This window comes from Chrysemys picta, chromosome 7, assembly GCF_011386835.1.
Source record: "Chrysemys picta bellii isolate R12L10 chromosome 7, ASM1138683v2, whole genome shotgun sequence".
Classification (NCBI taxonomy): Eukaryota; Metazoa; Chordata; order Testudines; family Emydidae; genus Chrysemys; species Chrysemys picta.
In genome coordinates, this window is record NC_088797.1 from 30,080,450 (window position 1) to 30,099,586 (window position 19,137).

At 50.5% G+C, this 19,137-nt stretch overlaps 1 long non-coding RNA gene across 1 annotated transcript; it reads left to right on the plus strand.

Moving 5' to 3' along the window:
* The first annotated feature begins 16,035 nt into the window (after positions 1–16,035).
* Positions 16,036–18,826, plus strand: LOC103307342 (uncharacterized). The gene is made up of 3 exons (XR_010589068.1): positions 16,036–16,482; positions 17,097–17,213; positions 18,387–18,826. It is a non-coding gene; the product is annotated as an uncharacterized LOC103307342 (long non-coding RNA).
* Positions 18,827–19,137: the final 311 nt, after the last annotated feature.

Genomic DNA, 19,137 nt, shown 5'->3' on the forward strand with positions numbered 1-19,137 from the left:
GTCAAAGCAGGCAGAGAACCAGAGCTTGGAACTAACGGGGTGAGCATAGCTGAGGAGTCTAAGGGAGGGAAGTGCCCTCAATTTCGTTTCACTTCCTCCTTACCCATGGAAAGTCCACTTTAAAGCTGCAAAGCAGCACCCCTTTGTTTTGGGGGGTCTCCGGCCCCAGGCAGAAAATGCAGCTCAGGCACTGGGTTCATCATTTATTATTAGTGCAGAACACAGATCAAGGAACATCAGGCCTTCTCCTTCAGTGGCTCCTGTGAGGCTCTGGGCACTTCACATACCCACACAGGGGACAAGGCTCGGAGCCAGTCACCGAACATTTCTCCCCACCCCGCTGGGATCTGGCGTTTGCAAGCACGACATACCCAGGTCATGCGTCCACTCGTGTCAATTTGCCCTGCTGTTACCCCACTGATGGGGCTCAACTGGTCTGAGCCCCTGGTGCAGCAGTGCCAATGGGCACGCCCTGGTGTGAACATCCCCAGTAACTCACTGGAGTCAATCACTCCAAGGCAAGGCATTTACATTGAGGTTTGCGCCCAGTAGCCTGTCCGCAATAGCTGAGCTGCAGCAGTGATGGGATAATTTAGAGGTTGGGGGTTCATGGCCCAAAGCCGTCAGCTTTAGATCCAACCCACTTCAAAATGTGGTAAATCTCCTGGAACTCGCTTGTTCTAGTTACTCACAGAACTGTCCACTCCCTTTCTGAATCCAAGTACTTGGCCTTGATATCTTGTAGCCATGAGTTCCCAAGGATAATGGCATGTGGGGAAAGTATTTCTCCTGGCCCCATAGATTAATGATAGCCTAGTGACTTCCAGTACTACCACTGATGGGTTCAAATCCCTCCGCACTGGTGGAAGGGAGAGTGAAAATTGCTGTACCTTTAAAAGCTCCAAGGGCTGGAAGCTGAACCTAGACAGTGGTAGTCCTGCTACAACTGCTCTGTGGCAAGCCCAGCCTGCCCTCCCTCTCCTGGTGACAAAATGAAACCAGCCCCAATGAGGGGCGGTAGCTGCATCGCCAAGAGAGCATCACCCACTGACGAAGCGCTATCGACACTGGCACTTTTCATCGTTACAACTTTTGTCGTTCGGCGGTATTTTTTTCACACCCCTGAATGACAAAAGTTTTAACGAGGAAAGTGCCAATGTAGACAAGGCCTAAGTCACTTCTACATAACCCTTCTGCCGGGTGGAGCCAGCAGCAACCAGGGTGGGGTTCCAGGGCCACCCAGAGGATTCAGGGGTGTTGCCTGCCCAGAACTGGGCCTCGAGATGGCAAACAGGGGTTCATTGACTCATAGACTCATAGACTCATAGACTTTAAGGTCAGAAGGGACCATTATGATCATCTGGTCTGACCCCCTGCATGCTGCAGGCCATAAAACCGTCCCTACCCCTTCCCTGGACTCTGCTGTTGAAGTCCCCAATCCTGTTTTTAGTGACTGCAATCGGCAGAGACCCTCCTGCTAGAGATTCCTGCCCCATGCTGCGGAGGAAGGCGAAAAACCTCCAGAGGCTCAGCCAATCTGCCCTGGAGGAAAATTCCTTCCCGACCCCAAATGTGGCGATCAGTAAGACCCCGAGCATATAGGCAAGAGTCTCCAGCCCGACCCCGTTAGCCATTATACTATTTACCCACCATTGCTTGGCTTTCCTTGACTACTATGTTTTACCATTAAACCATTCCCTCCATAAACTTATCTAACTTTATCTTAAAACCGGACAGGTCCGTCGCCCCCACCGTTTCCCTCGGTAGGCCGTTCCAATATTTCACCCCTCTGACGGTCAGAAACCTTCGTCTAATTTCAAGTCTGAACTTCCCCACGGCCAGTTTGTATCCATTCGTTCTGGTATCCACGTTAGTACTAAGCTGGAATAATTCTTCTCCCTCCCTTGTATTAATCCCTCTAATATATTTAAAGATAGCAATCATATCCCCTCTCAGCCTTCGCTTTGTCAGACTAAACAACCCAAGCTCCTCTAGTCTCCTTTCGTACGACTGCTTTTCCATTCCTCTGATCATCCTAGTGGCCCTTCTCTGCACCCGTTCCAGTTTGAGTTCATCTTTTTTAAACATGGGAGACCAGAACTGCACACAGTACTCCAAATGAGGTCTCACCAGCGCCTTGTACAACGGAAGCAGGACCTCCTTATCCCTACTAGATATACCTCGCCTAATGCATCCCAAGACCGCATTGGCTTTTTTCACCGCCACGTCACATTGTCGACTCATAGTCATCCTGCCCGACAGTTCACCCTTTAATACAACCCGCTGCTTTCTCCCCAGTAACCAATTCCTTATCCACTTCTGGATTTTCATATCGATCCCCATGTTTTTCAGTTTAACCAATAATTCCTCATGGGGTACAGTATCAAACGCTTTACTGAAATCCAGGTATATTAGGTCCACCGCATTTCCCTTATCTAATAAATCCGTTACTTTCTCAAAGAAGGAGATCAGATTCGTTTGGCACGATCTGCCCTTTGTAAAACCATGTTGTAATTTATCGCAATTGCCACTACCCTCCAGGTCCTCAACTAGTTTCTCTTTCAGAATTTTCTCTAACACCTTGCACACTACAGATGTTAGACTAACAGGCCTGTAGTTACCCGGATCACTTTTTTTCCCTTTCTTGAAAATAGGAACCACATTAGCTATTCTCCAGTCTAACGGGACCACCCCCGAGTTTACAGATTCATTAAATATTATCGCTAACGGGCCTGCTATTTCCCGCGCCAATTCCTTCAATATTCTCGGATGTAGATCGTCCGGTCCTCCCGACTTAGCCCCATTAAGGCGTTCAAGTTTTGTTTCCACCTCGGATACGGTAATCCCCCATCCCGAATGCCCCTCTATAGTGGTGCTAGTATCCCTAATACCTTCATTGGCCTCATTAAACACCGATGCAAAATATTCATTAAGATATTGCGCCATGCCTAGATTGTCTTTAATCTCCTCTCCGGCAATAGACTTCAGAGGTCCCACTTCTTCTTTCTTTGCTCTCTTCCTATTTATGTGGCTGTAAAACCTCTTACTATTGCTTTTAATTCCCCTCGCTAGTTCCAACTCTACACGGCCTTTGGCCTTTCTCACTCTATCTCTACATTCTCTGACTTCACTTAGGTACATTTCCTTACTGATCCCTCCCCTCTTCCACTCTTTATACGCTTTCTGTTTTTTCCTAATTGCCCCTTTGAGTCGGTCGCTCATCCAGCTCGGTCTAAATCTCTTGCTTAGTAATCTTTTTCCCTTTTTTGGAATACAGGCCTCCGACAGCTCATGCATCTTTAACTTAAAGTAATCCCAGGCTTCTTCTGCTTTTAAATCCATTAATACGTTTGCCCAGTCCACTTCCCTTATCAGTCCCCTTAGTTTGTTAAAATTGGCCTTTTTAAAATTATAAACCCTAGTCTTTGATTTAATTCTGTTACTCCTTCCATGTATTTTAAACCGAATTAGCTCATGATCACTGGAGCCCAAATTGTCCCCTACTACCACTTCCTCAACAAGGTCCTCACTACTTGCCAGAATCAAATCTAAAATGGCCTCCCCCCTCGTCGGTTCAGTTACCACTTGATGGAGGAATTGATCAGCAAGCACTTCTAGGAACATCTGAGCCCTGTTATTGCTACTAGCGTTTGTTCCCCAATCTATATCAGGGAAGTTAAAGTCCCCCATAATTACACAGTTTCTGTTAGTAATTACTTCTCTAAACACATTAAATAGTTCCTTATCCATATCCTGGGTCGATCCCGGCGGTCTATAGCACACTCCAAGCACTATCCCCGGAGAGGCTCTAGTAGTCCTATTACCCAGTGTGAGTATTGCCCAGACAGACTCTGTGTTATCTAATCCATCCACTATTATTTCTTTACAGTTTATTTCACTATTGACATACAAGGCCACCCCCCCACCTTTACCTTTGTTCCGGTCTTTCCTAAACAGCGCATACCCCTCCATACCTGTGTTCCAGTCTTGACTGCCATTCCACCACGTTTCCGTTATTCCTACGATATCCGGTTTCAGTTCCTGGACCAAGAGCTCCAATTCCTCCATTTTATTACCTAGGCTTCTGGCATTGGTGTATAAACACCCTAATGTATGTCGTTTAGCCCGTCTCCCATTAGCAGCACTATATGTTGCGGGCCTCCTTGTGTCCGTCCCCCCTGTCCTTCCTATGTCCAATCTCATCTCCCCGGCTATGTCTCCTCTCCTTTTACTCACCTTTTCCATACTGGAATCTGGCGTGGAGATTAACTGTGCATCTCCCAACCGTCTCCCCAAACTTCCTAGTTTAAAGCTCTTTTGATTAGATGAGCCAGCCTCCCTCCCAGAAGTCTATTTCCTTCCCTACTCAGGTGAAGCCCATCCCGCGAGAACAGGTGTCTGTCCCCGAAAGCCTCCCAGTGGCCATACATCCCAAAGCCCTCCTTATAGCACCACTCCCTTAGCCAACTATTTATTCTCACAATCCTATCAGCCCTTTGCTGCCCTTCCCTCGGAACGGGCAGAATCCCACTAAAGATAATCTGAGCCTCTATCTCCTTGAGCGTCTTCGCCAGCCTGGCATAATCTCCCTTGATCCTCTCTAACGAGAACCTAGCCGTGTCATTCGTTCCCACATGAAGGATTATCAAGGGGTTCTTACCTGCTCCTTTTAGGATCCTTTTCAACCGCAGGTCCACATCGCGTATCTTTGCGCCCGGGAGACAGCACACCCTTCTGTTCTCCGGGTCCGCCCTGGTCACAGGCCTGTCCAATCTCCTCAGTAAAGAGTCACCAATCACATACACCTGCCGTTGCGTGGCAACAGTGCGATCTAGTAATCTAGTCTCCGATCCCTCTAGTCCTGACCTGTGCCTGTTCCTATCTTCCCTTATGCTCCCCCTTATGCCTTCCTGAATCCTCCCGGGGCCCAGAATTGGTGCTGTCTCCATCAACTCCTCCCCTCTCTCTCTTGGACTAGCTGCTCTTCTCTTCTTCCTCACCCTCCCACCTTCAGTCGCCACCTGCTGCCCCTCCACCTCGCTATCCAAACACTCTAACCTATTCCTGAGTTCTATTCCCCCCTCACTGGCCCTTCTTTTCCTTGGCCTACTTCTCACAGTCACATGCTTCCACCTCCCATGTTCTCCCCCCTCCATTCCCCTCTCACCGTCCTCTACCTCTGCCTCTACCTCCGCCACAGGTGCTTGGCACCAATAAAGACACCGAGGGGAGAAAGCAAGCCAAGTTTATTTCAGAGCTCTGAAATGGCACTAGGAGACCAGCATGTCTCAAATCAAGTGCAACAAATACAAACAAATTTTACCTTTCATACTCTAAACTGTTTGCATACATTTCTTTCTCTGGCTGTTCCTCCTTACCCCTCCCTTCCAGACAACTGTTACAATAAACTCTACATAAGCTTGTGAGAAAACTTTCCCAGTCTTTGCGACCTTGGATTAAACGCCTGCAAACTAACTACCCCTCTTTTCTCTCGCTTCTTTATCTCTACTATTTCTGCTAGTGTGAGTGAAACTGCAGCCATCTGCTAAAAAGCTGACATTACATTTCTGCTTCAGCCTGCTTCAGAGCATGTAAGCAGTTAGCACAGAAGTAGGTGAGAGTTCCCAAGATGGAGCTTCATCGGCACTTTTGGCCTTCCACTCTCCCGAGTTACCTGGTAGCTATGCCTAGTGGACCCAAACAGGGGGCCTGGGGTCTTCGGCAGCAGGAGGCCCCCGCCACCGAATTGCCACCAAAGACCCGGAGTGGAAGAAGCTCCGGGGGCCTGGGCCCCACGAGAGTTTTCTGGGGGCCCCGGAGGGAGTGAAGGTCCCTGCTCCAGGGGCCCCGAAAAACTTGTGGGGGCCCCTGCGGGGCTCGGGGCAAATTGCCCCACTTGCCCCCCCGCTGGGCGGCCCTGCGGGGTTCAATATCTAGGGATTCCTTTCCATCGATCCAACACAGAACCGGCTTGAGCCCCCACCCAGGAACCTGGGATAATTACACACCACCCCTGGCCGCCTCTGAGAGGAAATACTTCCCCTCTCACAAGCACAGAGTCGGCCCTGTTTGCAAGCACGACAGACCCAGGCCATGTGTCCACTCATGTCAATTTGCCCTGCTGTTACCCCGTCCACACAACGAAGCAGGGTGTGGATGGATGGGATCTGGTGGGGCTTGGACCTGGGGGAAGCCATTTTTGTCGACTTAAACGGCTCTTAAAATCGATTTCGGTACTCCTCCCCGACGAGGGGATTAGCGCTGAAATCGACCTTGCCGGGTCGAATTTGGGGTAGTGTGGACGCAATTCGACAGTATTGGCCTCCGGGAGCTATCCCAGAGTGTTCCATTGTGACTGCTCTGGACAGCGCTCTCAACTCAGATTCACTTGCCAGGTAGACAGGAAAAGCCCTGGGAACTTTTGAATTTCATTTCCTATTTGGCCAGCGTGGCGATCTGATCAGCACAAGTGACCATCCAGTCCCAGAATCGCAAAAGAGCTCCAGCCTGGACCGAACGGGAGGTACTGGATCTGATCGCTGTATGGGGAGAGGAATCTGTGCTATCAGAACTCCGTTCCAAAAGACGAAATGCCCAAATATTTGAAAAAATCTCCAAGGGCATGAAGGACAGAGGCTATAACAGGGACCCGCAGCATTGCCACGTGAAACTTAAGGAGCTCAGGCAAGCCAACCAAAGAATCAAAGAGGCAAATGGCCGCTCCGGGTCAGAGTCCCAGACATGCTGCTTCTATGATGAGCTGCATGCCATTCTAGAGGGTGCCCCTGCTATTACCCCACCCCTGTGCGTGGACTCTGTCAATGGATTCTCACGCAACAGGGATGCGGATTTTGGGGACGAATAAGATGAGGAGGAGGAGGAGGTTGAAGATAGCGCACAGCAAGCAAGAGGAGAAACCATTTTCCCCGACAGCCAGGAACTGTCTATCACCCTGGAGCCAGTACCCTCCCAACCCACCCAAGGCGGGCTCCCGGACGTTGAAGGCGGAGAAGGGACCTCTGGTGAGTGTACCTTTTTAAATATAATACATGGTTTAAAAGCAAGCGTGTTTAAGGATTAATTTGCCAAGAAGACTTGGGATGCATTCGCAGCCAGTACGGCTACTGGCAAAGTCTGTTAACGTGTATGGGGATGGAGCAGAAATCCTCCAGAGACATCTCAATGAAGCTCTCCTGGATGTACTCCCAAAGCCTTTGCAAAAGGTTTCTGGGGAGGGCAGCCTTATTCCATCCTCCATGGTAGGACACTTTACCACGCCAGCCCAGTAGCACGTAGTCTGGAATCATTGCATAACAAAGAATGGCAGCGTACGGTTCCGGTATTTGCTGGCATTCAAGCAACATCCGTTCTTTATCTTTCTGTGTTATCCTCAGGAGAGTGATATCATTCATGGTCATCTGGTTGAAATATTGGAATTTTATTAAGGGGACATTCAGAGGTGGCCGTTCCTGCTGGGCTGTTTGCCTGTGGCTGAACAGAAATCATCCCCGCTGTTAGCCACGGGGTAGGAGTAGGGGTGAAGCAATGTGGTATACCTAGACTTTAGTAAGGCATTTGATACGGTCTCGCATGATATTCTTATCGATAAACTAGGCAAATACAAATTAGATGGGGCTACTATAAGGTGGGTGCATAACTGGCTGGATAACCGTACTCAGAGAGTTGTTATTAATGGTTCCCAATCCTGCTGGAAAGGCGTAACGAGTGGGGTTCCGCAGGGGTCTGTTTTGGGACCGGCTCTGTTCAATATCTTCATCAACGACTTAGATATTGGCATAGAAAGTACGCTTATTAAGTTTGCGGATGATACCAAACTGGGAGGGATTTCAACTACTTTGGAAGACAGGGTCATAATTCAAAATGATCTGGACAAATTGGAGAAATGGTCTGAGTTAAACAGCATGAAGTTTAACAAAGACAAATGCAAAGTGCTCCACTTAGGAAGGAAAAATCAATTTCACACATACAGAATGGGAAAAGACTGTCTAGGAAGGAGTACGGCAGAAAGAGATCTAGGGGTTATAGTGGACCACAAGCTAAATATGAGTCAACAGTGTGATGCTGTTGCAAAAAAAGCAAACATAATTCTGGTATGCATTAACAGGTGTGTTGTGAGCAAGACACAAGAAGTCATTCTTCCGCTCTATTCTGCTCTGGTTAGGCCTCAGCTGGAGTATTGTGTCCAGTTCTGGGCGCCGCATTTTAAAAAAGATGTGGAGAAATTGGAAAGGGTCCAAAGAAGAGCAACAAGAATGATTAAAGGTCTTGAGAACATGACCTATGAAGGAACTGGGTTTGTTTAGTTTGGAGAAGAGAAGACTGAGAGGGGACATGATAGCAGTTTTCAAGTATCTAAAAGGGTGTCATAAGGAGGAGGGAGAGAACTTGTTCACCTTAGCCTCTAAGGATAGAACCAGAAACAATGGGTTTAAACTGCAGCAAGGGAGGTCTAGGTTGGACATTAGGAAAAAGTTCCTAACTGTCAGGGTGGTTAAACACTGGAACAAATTGCCTAGGGAGGTTGTGGAATCTCCGTCTCTGGAGATATTTAAGAGTAGGTTAGATAAATGTCTATCAGGGATGGTCTAGACAGTATTTGGTCCTGCCATGCGGGCAGGGGACTGGACTCGATGACCTCTCGAGGTCCATTCCAGTCCTATAATCTATGAATCTATGAATGATCCCAGAGAATTGGGTGTGTTTGTGTGGGGTGGTTTGGTTGGGTTTGTGCTGCACGTTAACCCAAAAACTGCAGCCCCTCCTTTTAAATGGCCAACCCATTTTAAATGGCCAACCCAAATGGTGCTTGGTATGGGAAATGAGGGTGCTGCTGTTTGAAACCATTCCCACATGTTATGAAGGTTAAAGAAGCCAAAAGACTATAGCTTACCATGTCTGCCTGCAAGTCAAATTCTGTTGTCCGCCAGCCCTGCGTGTGTGATCTCTCACACCAAACTGGCAGGCCCTCAATATAAGAGGCAAAATGCGACCTTGTAAAGAAAGCACATGAGCGATGTAATGTTAACAGCTTGGTTAACCGTAAAAGAATCTACCCATTGTTCTCTAAAATGTGTCTTTTTAAATACTACTCTCCCTTTTTTTCCTCCCACAGCTGCAAATGTTTCAACGCTCCCCGTATCATCTCCGTCCCAGAGACTAGCGAAGATGAGAAGGCGAAAAAAACGCACTTGTGATGAAATGTTATTTCAACTCATGCAGTCCTCCCACGCTGAAAAAGCCCACCAGAATGCATGGAGGCAGATACTGTCAGAGTGCAGGAAAGCACAAAATGAACACAAGGACAGGTGGCGGGATCAAGATGATAGGTGGCGTCAGCGTGATGAGAGGAGGCAGGAAGCAATGCTCAGGCTACTGGAGGATCAAACTGATATTCTCCACCATATTGTTGAGGTGCAGGAAAGGCAGCAGGCGCACAGACCGCCGCTGCAGCCCCTGTTTAACCAACCGCCCTCCTCCCAGAGTTCCATAGCCTCCTCACCCAGACGCCCAAGAACGCAGTCGGGAGGCCTCCAGGCATCCAACCACTCCACCCCAGAGGACTTCCCAAGCAACAGAAAGCTGGCATTCAATACGTTTTGAAGTGCAGTGTGGCCTTGTCCTTCCCTACTCCCCTCTTCCACCACCCCACCCCGTGCTTCCCTCCTCTCCCACCCCTCCTGGGCTACCTTGGCAGTTATCCCCCCATTTGTGTGACGAAGTAATAAAGAATGCATGAATTTGAAACAATGACTTTATTGCCTCTGCAAGCAGTGATCAAAGGGGGGAGGGGAGGGCGGTTGGCTTACAGGGAAGTAGAGTGAACCAAGGGGGCGGGTTTTCATCAAGGAGAAATAAACAGAACTTTCACACCGTAGCCTGGGCAGTCATGAAACTGGTTTTCAAAGCTTCTCTGATGCACAGCGCACCCTGCTGTGCTCTTCTAACCGCCCTGGTAGCTGACTGTGCGTAATCAGCGGCCAGGCGATTTGCCTCAACCTCCCACCCCGCCATAAACGTCTCCCCCTTACTCTCACAGATATTGTGGAGCACACAGCAAGCAGTAATAACGATGGGAATATTGGTTTCGCTGAGGTCTAACCGAGTCAGTAAACCGCGCCAGCGCGCTTTTAAATGTCCAAATGCACATTCTATCACCATTCTGCACTTGCTCAGCATATAGTTGAACAGCTCCTGACTACTGTCCAGGCTGCCTGTGTATGGCTTCATGAGCCATGGCATTAAGGGGTAGGCTGGGTATCCAAGGATAACTATAGGCATTTCAACATCCCCAACAGCTATTTTCTGGTCTGGAAAGTAAGTCCCTTGCTGCAGCCGTTCACACAGACCGGAGTCCCTAAAGATGCCAGCGTCATGTACCTTTCCCGGCCATCCCACGTTGATGTTGGTGAAATGTCCCTTGTGATCCACCAATGCTTGCAGTACATTGAAAAGTACCACTTTCGGTTTATGTACTGGCTGCCTTGGTGCTCCGGTCCCAAGATAGGGATATGCGTTCCGTCTATCGCCCCACCACAGTTAGGAAATCCCATTGCAGCAAAGCCATCCACTATGATCTGCACATTTCCCAGAGTCGCTACCCATGATAGCAGCAGCTCAGTGATCACGTTGGCTACTTGGATCACAGCAGCCCCCACAATAGATTTGCCCACTCCAAATTGATTCCCGACTGACCGGTAGCTGTCTGGCTTTGCAAGCTTCCAGAGGGCTATCACCACTCGCTTGTGAACTGTGAGGGCTGCTTTCATCTTAGTATTCTTGCACTTCAGGGCAGGGGAAAGCAAGTCACAAAGTACCATGAAAGTGCCCTTACGCATGCGAAAGGAATCATCCCAGACCTGCAACACTACGCGGTCCCACCAGTCTGTGCTTGTTTCCCGGGCCCAGAATCGGTGTTCCGCAGCATGAACCTGCCCCTTTACCACCATGATGTCCAAATTGCCAGGGTCCGTGCTTTGAGAGAAGTCTGTGTCCATGTCCTTATCACTCTCGTCACCCCGCTGCCGTTGCCTCCTCGCCTGCTTTTGAAGTTTCTCGTGCTGCATATACTGCAGGATAATGCGCATGGTGTTTACAGTGCTCATAACTGCCGTGGTGAGCTGAGCGGGCTCCATGCTTGCCGTGGTATGGCGTCTGCACGGGTAACCCAGGAAAAACGTCGAGAAATGATTGTTTGCCGTTGCTTTCACGGAAGGAGGCGGGAGGGGCGACTGGCGACATGGCTTACAGGGTTGGCTTACAGGGAATTAAAATCAACAAAGGGGGCGAGTTTGCATCAAGGAGAAACACACACAACTGTCACTGTCACACCGAAGCCTGGCCACTCATGAAACTGGTTTTCAAAGCCTCTGATGCGCAGCGCACCTTGCTGTGCTCTTCTAATCACAAACAGCCTAGTCAACAAACAGCGCCAGAGAGCTTTTAAACGTCCAAAGGCACATTCTACCACCATTCTGCACTTGCTCAGCCTATAGTTGGACTGCTCCTTACTACTGTCCAGGCTTCATGAGCCATGGGAAGCAAGGGGTAGGCTGGGGTAGGTGCGACCGTGCAGTGCTGCCGGGTGGGAGAGCAGCCTGAGGCAAAAGCCTCCAGCTCGCATGATATTCCAAGCAGGACTGAATCTCCATTAGATGAAACTTAAAGAAGAGAATGACCTGGAGTCACTCCCATGTCTGCCCAGGCGCCCCTGACCAACCTCACTGAGGTTGGCCAGGAGCACCCACGAGACGACGACGACGACGACGGTTAGCAGTCGAACTGCACCGTCTCTCACCGGCAAGGCAAGGCAAGGAGATGTCACTATGTAGCAATGCAGTACCGCGTCTGCCAGCAGCACCCATGAGACATATGGCGACAGTGAGCTGAGCGGGATACCATGCTTGCCATGGTATGTCGTCTGCATGGGTAACCCAGGAAAAAACGTGAGAAACGATTGTTTGCCGTTGCTTTCACGGAGGGAGGGAGGGAGGGAGGGAGGTGGGCCTGACAACCAGAACCACCCGCAACAATGTTTTTGCCCTATCAGGCATTGGGAGCTCAATGCGAGGCGGAGCCTGTGGGACAGCTACCCACAATGCAATGCTCCAAAAGTCGATGCTAGCCTCAGTACTGTGGACGCACTCCGCCGACTTAATGCACTTAGTGGGGACACACACAATTGACTGTATAAAAATCAACATCTATAAAATCAACCTAATTTTGTAGTGGAGACATACCCTTAGTAATTTTCACATCTTTGCAGGCTGGGCAGAAACACTGCTCCATCTCACAGTGATTTCAGCTCTCAGTGATGTTTAGCTCTTAGCAAGCTGGGCAGAAATACAGTCCCACCACAACTGATTTCAGCTCTGATTGAGCATTTCAAACAACAAAGAGGCTCGTAATGAAGCTTATTTAGCTCTTTCTTTGAACAGTAAAGGGAAGGAACAGGTTAAACCAGTCTGGGGAGAACCTCCTGCTAGAGCACCTGTCCTCATCCCTCTTACATTCACAAGGCTCTGGCATTCGAGCCCCTGGCTTAATGATGTCCTTTCACCTGAGGGTGACCCCATTCATTTGGGACAGGTTAAGCAGTCCTTCCCTGTATTCATACAATAATACCAACAACATTGGTAACAGCATTTCACTGCGTTCAGCACTAAAGTGATTTGAAGGACAACACCAGCCAAAGTTGATTATTTTGAGCAACGCCGCTCTATCTGCTGGCTATCTAAGCAGAGTAGGTGTGTTCATGTAAATAGTTTGCTCTGGAAGTTTCTCCTTCTTCCAGCTAGCTGTCAGGCGAGAATTCATTCCGTTCCTTTAGATCCTGCTTACATCTAATTTCCCTAAACTAATCCGAATAGAACACCAGACAATGCAAGGTTACAATTGAAATTCAGTCAGTAAATCAGTGAGTCAATTTCTCTAATCATCAATCATTACAATGAGTCATTACATCAATGTAGAAGGTAACCACAAAAATTACTTCAGCACTTCCCAGGAAAGCTACAAACAAACTCCTGAGCAGCATAGTGAAGCCACTCTCACCCCCAGTTTAGACCGCCCTAGATCAACAGGAGAATTCTTCCATCCACCTAGCCACTGCCTCTCATGGAGCTGGATTACCTATGCCAATGGGAGAACCCCTCCCGTCGGCATAGGTAGCGTCTACACTGAAGCGCAGCAGTGGCACAGCTATGCTGCTCTTGTGTCTTAAGAGTAGACATAGCCTTAATTCTGGTCTACACTGCAGACCTAGATCGGTATAACTACTGAAAACTCCGCACTCCTGAGTGACATAGTTACACCAACCTAACCCCCGTGTAGACAGCGCTATGTCAGCAAGCCCCGTCAACATAGGTACTGCCTCTCGGGGAGGTGATTAACAACGCTGACGGGGGAGCTCTCTCCGGTCGGCGCAGGACCGTCTTCATTATAATGCTGTAGTGGAGCAGCTGCATTGGTGCAACTGCGCCGATGCAGCATTTTAAGTTCAGACCTGCTGTTAGTTGTAGCTTCAGGCTGCGTTTAGCTGATGGTCAGATTTCTTCACGTCTTCTCTGGATGGTTAGTTCAGGGAAGGGCTTCAGGTGTCACTGGTGTGAGGGAGCCCCCGCTTTCCTTCCACAAGGTTAACACCTTTTGTGGGCATCTCTGTTCCCTTGCTCCACCTTAGGGACCACTCTGGTCCAATTAGAGATTCAGTGTTGCCAACTCATGATTTTGCCTTGAGTCTCATGATAATTATTGTTTTCCTTAAAGCCCCAGCTCCTGAAGTCAAGTGGCGATGTGATGACTTCACCTTCATTCTTAAAGAAAAATACGTTTCTAGCCCTCATGGCTGTATCAAAAGCTTCAAAATGTGCCCCGCGTGCACCCGAAAACAGAAGGCAAATAAAAAGAACCCCAAATTGATTGGCTTTAAAATCATGAGATTATGTAAAAACAATCTCATGATTTTTGGTGAGCCTGGCTCATGAGTTTTGGGGTTGGCAATACTGGCGATTCCAGCAAGTTGACTCAAGCCCATTTGCACCAATAAATTGGAATTTCAATCTGAGGTCATAGTAGAAGATTCCAGTCTGAGAGGGACATTTTTGTGCAAAACCCTTTGGTGATCACACAGAGACATTTTCTTTGTAAGTAGGACATGTGAGCGGCCCACATGAGGAGGACTTGGTAACACACTTCTGCTTAAACCGGACATAAGTGTCTTAATGTTCTGTATGTCCTGAATGCCCATCAGCATTACACGATTGGTCATTTCAGCACATCTTCATGACAGTGAGTTACTGACACTGGGTGTGTACGTGAAAAGGTGGGGTCAGTGACCTCAGCCTAATAACCTTTTGCCCTGCATCCCAAAAAGCTACTTCAAGCATGTCTCAGTAACGCTAACGTGGACATTTGGCCAACCACAGTTACTCAGGCCGCAATTCAACTATGGCCTGTACAGCACGGACCCGTCAGTCTGCTCCGTCCCAAGACCCAGCCCAAGGTGGGAGCCTCCTGGATACCGCTTAGCTCTCTCAGGAGGCCCATGGCAGCTGTTTAACATGCGCACGCTTTGCCCAGCCTCCCACCCTGTGGCTCTCTTCTACTTAACAGGCAGAGCACAAAGAGCCCAGACCCGACAGGACACAACAAACCTCCAAATCCCAAAGCCCTGTGCAAGTCCCCCCTTCCCTGGGGAGGTCTTGGGGGGATCATCTGTGTCCAAGCAGGCAGGTGGAGTCCCCTGCCTCATACAGCCCTACATTCAGGGCTGCTTCTCCTCATGGAGGCTGCTTCCCCAGCATGCCTCCCTTGGCCAGTCTGACCCACCCGTTCCTTCCTCTTGCAAGGCATCCTGTGGGACAAACCTCAAGTTCCCCATGTGACTCTCTCTACATACCCCTCCCAACACCTGGCTTCCTTTGCTCTGTGGGTTGGTAACAACTCACGGCCCCTAAACCCCCTCCCCTCAGAGAGGATGGGTACAAGCAGTTTCCCCTAGGATGCCCACTCATTAGCATAACTATTCTGGGATCAAAGCTAAGAACTCTCCATTGTCCTCAGCGTGGGCAAGACCTGCTCTCTCTCCGGCTGGGAGTGCACAGGGTTATGCATCAGGACGGGCATTCATGGTACAGCAGTTTTCATAAGAGCCACTCCATAATATGAACCAAAATTCATAATTTGTACAGACAGATCCCCCAAATCCTCATGGGGAACGGGGTGAAATTGGGCACAAATAAACCTGACCACAAGTGAGGGAGGTTAGGCCTGACCAGTCATTAAAGAGAGAGTGAAGGAGGGGGTACAGCTTGGGGACATAGCATGTGCTCTGGGATACCACCACCTTTCTGTGGGGACAGCACCATGCCAGGGGAGCCCGGATGGATTCTGTCTGACCCTCACCTCTCTGACTCCGATTGGGACCCAGGCCCTATGGCCACATGTGTAGATTGAGAATGTTACACAGGCCATGGCAGACAACACCAAATGGGAGGCCCTGGCAACCAGTCTCTTTGCACCCGTCCCTCCCTTGTCCATAAATACTATGGATTTGGGACAAAGGAAAATAGATCAATTGGTGCCCATTGCCCAACTACTAGCTGACCAACAGGGGAATTTAGCTAGGGTAACCAGATGTCCCAATTTTATAGGGACAGTCCTGATTTTGGGGTCTTTTTCTTATATAGGCTCTTAATCCCCAGCCCCGTCTCGATTTTTCACACTTGCTGTCTCGTCACCCTAAATGTAGCTGAGGGCTGGCCTTTTTCTCTGAGGCAGGGCAGACCCCAAGGGGCAGGGCTCCATCCGGCAGCTAGCAGGGCTCCCTGTGAGGGGATGTTTCTCCAGCTGCTGTACGTGGGGCTTTCTACTGGGGGCGGGGCTCTCCCAGGACTGGCCACACCCATTTAGAACAATGGGCCCATCTAGCCTAGCATCCCGTCTGTGACAGTGGCCATTGCCAGTTGCTTCAGAGGAAGGTGCAAGAAATGCCCCATGTAATGGGGAATTCTGGGATGGCCTGTCCCATAAAGGCCCTTTTCCCCTGGCTGAATCAAGCCCTGAGGGTTTATTTCCCATCTATACTTGGGTCTTATGTAATGTAGGGTGACATTTTTCTACCTCCTCTGGGTGCGGCCATCAGGAGCATGGCTCCTCCCCATGTGGGTGGGGCCATCCCAGGGGGTGGGGCCCCCTGCCTATATCTTAGCACCCCATCCCCAGCTCTGGCCACTCTCAGCCATGGCGTTCCCTGCAGCAGTGGCAGGTCCCTGGCTTTGCTTGCTGCTCCTCCTGGGGGTTCCCCTCACTCTGGGGGCCTCTATTCCTGGGGGGCTGCACAATGTGCCAGTGTCAGACCCAGAAGTCCAGCAGGCGGCACAAGTAGCCGTAAAGACCTACAACGACCGCAATAATTGCATATACTACAGCAAGGGGCTGCAGGTGCTGAGCGCCCAGAGACAGGTGAGTGGATTCAGGTGTTACAGGGGGCAGGTGAGGGGAGTAAGGCCGTGGGTACTGTGGGTGCAACCCGAAATGAGGGGTCTGGTGGGGCTGGGATCCAGGGGGCAGAGTTGCGGTAAGGCTGCAGGGTGCGGGTGGAAGGGATCTGGTGGGGCTTGGACCTGGGGGGAAGGGGATGTATAGCTGGGACCCGCAGTGGGGGTGGACAATGAGGCTGGTACCTCAGTGTCCCGCTGCCCCAACAGCACTGAAAACCCAGCCCAAGGCTTCCCTAGCTGAGGCCCCAGGGGGAGGCCCTTTGGCTGACTTTGCCCTTTCCCCTCATTCCCTGCTCCTTGCTCTGTGATATGGGGATGGGCGCTAATGCCCCAGGGCGCTGGGAGCAAATCCCCTGATGCCTGCAAAGGGCTTTGAACCCGGATCATAGCCCCAGTGGGACAGACTGACCCCCCCCAGAACTGCCTTTGCTTGGACACGGCCTAGGAGACAGCGTGTGGCCATGGGGAGGCTCAGAGCTCAGCCCCTCATATTTCCTGGTATTCAGGGGTGGGGGGCAGAGCTAGGGGATCGCGCTGGGACTCATCCCTAAGGCGGGCTCCTCAATCTCCCTCCAGGTTGTGTCCGGGATCATGCTATATCTGACCATGGAGCTGGTGGAGACACTGTGCACGAAAAACCAAGGTGATGTGGATCCTAACAAGTGCCCCCTGCCACCCCCATCCCAGCAAAAGGTGAGAGGACGGGACTGGGCCTATTCGGGGTTCAGCTCCTGGGTTTGGGGCACCAGTTCGGTTTGCCAAGAATTGATTTTCTGAGACAATTATTTAAAGCCACGCCCCCACCAGTGAGATCGGGGTGGGGGGGTCCCCTCATGCCTGGCACTGGGTGGAGTCCAGACCAGGGAGGGGCTCACACTCACTGTTGCTCTGGCTGTGGGGTCCTGGATCCGCTCTGGGCAGGGTGCTGCGTTTGAGAACATCGACAGAGCAAAGGGAAATGTTTCCGTTGTGTCTAAACCCTGTAAAACTGTATCATCATCATCATCCGCTCCTAACTAGCAGGGCCCAGCCCTGCCCCAATTCCACACTGCAGTAGGGGCGGGAGGCAGCTCAGCCAGAATCTATTGCGACCCGATTGAAACCAAACAACCTCTGCTGGCCTTGGAGAAGGCGCAGATTAGAAGGTGGGGTGGGGGATTTGCTTGGTGTGGCGCAGAGGGAGGTAGCCTGGAGCCCTTTGCTATTCCTGCCCTTGCTGCTTTCCCAGCCCAATCCACCTCCAATACCAGCCGGCTCTTTGTGTATCGAACTGGAGGGTAAATAGCAGGAACTGCTGGGCACAGAATGGGAGGGAGGTTAAAACCTGGCATTGCCTGAGCTGGGACCTGATTCTGGGGCAGGGGCAAGGAACTGCTGGGCATGGCAGAGTCACAAGGATGGGGAGTGGGGAGGTCACTTACCTGAGGTCCAGGGAAGCTGGGTTTTATTCCCTGCTCTGCCAGACTCCCTGTGCGAGCCTGGGCCAGTCGCTTCCTCGCTCTGTGCCTTGGTTTCCCCATCTGTAGAATGGGACTAGAAGCACTGCCCTGCCGCCCAGGGGGGGTGTGAGGATAAACACACGAAATACAGGGGTGTGGATGTACTGGACACTGAGATCAGTTAGCTTCAGATGGTTTTATGCCCCACAAATCCACAGCATCTCGCCACTACACACACAGCAATGACTTTAGCTTCACTGCCTCCCTCCTCCCCCCGTCCTTTTTACCAGTGGGAAAACTGAGGCACGGAGACATGTGACTTGCCCATGGTCAGGCTGTGAGGTTGGGGGGGAAGAGGACAGCTGGGTTTTACTGGGAACCCCTCTGAGAATCACCCCCATTCTAATGTGCTTCATTCCTCCCCTAGAAAGTGCGCTGTAACTTCCAGATCTGGTCTCAGCCCTGGCTCAAGAGGACACAGATAGACTTTCGCTGCAATTCTGGCTGTCACTGAGCCCCATGAACACATCATCTGCTCCACTAACAAAGTTTCACAGGAGACAGGCCGGCTCCGTCTTGCACTTCTTTTCTCTACTCCCCCAGCCTTATTCCCAGTACGTGATGGGCGATCAGTGTCTTGAATCCAAACTGGGGTTGGAAATCAACCAATTCCTCTGCTTCCGGACTGATTTCTAATCCCTGATTAATGCCAAAACTGGAGCCTCTGGGCTCTTTCTGTTACCGCTGGGTCTTGGACCTGCTTCACTAGTAGCAATAAACCACTTTACTGCAGCATCTCACTATGGTCGGCTCAATGGCTGGTTATTTTTCATTGCTCCATCTGCCTCTTACCCTCCCCCCACACACTTATGTCCAAATTCCCAATTTGCTTGGCTCCAAAAAAACCGTCCCCTCCCCGCAGACACAAAAGCCTTGTCCTTCCGTGTCTCCTGTGAGGCTCTGGGCACTTCACATACTCACACAGGGGACAAGGCTAGGAGCCAGTCACCGAACATTTCCCCCCACCCTGCTGGGATCTGGCATTTGCATGCACGACATACCCAGGCCACGCGTCCACTCGTGTCAATTTGCCCTGCTGTTACCCCACTGATGGGGCTCAACTGCTGTTAGCCCCCTAGTACACCTGCGCCAATGGGCACACGCTGGTGTGAACGTCC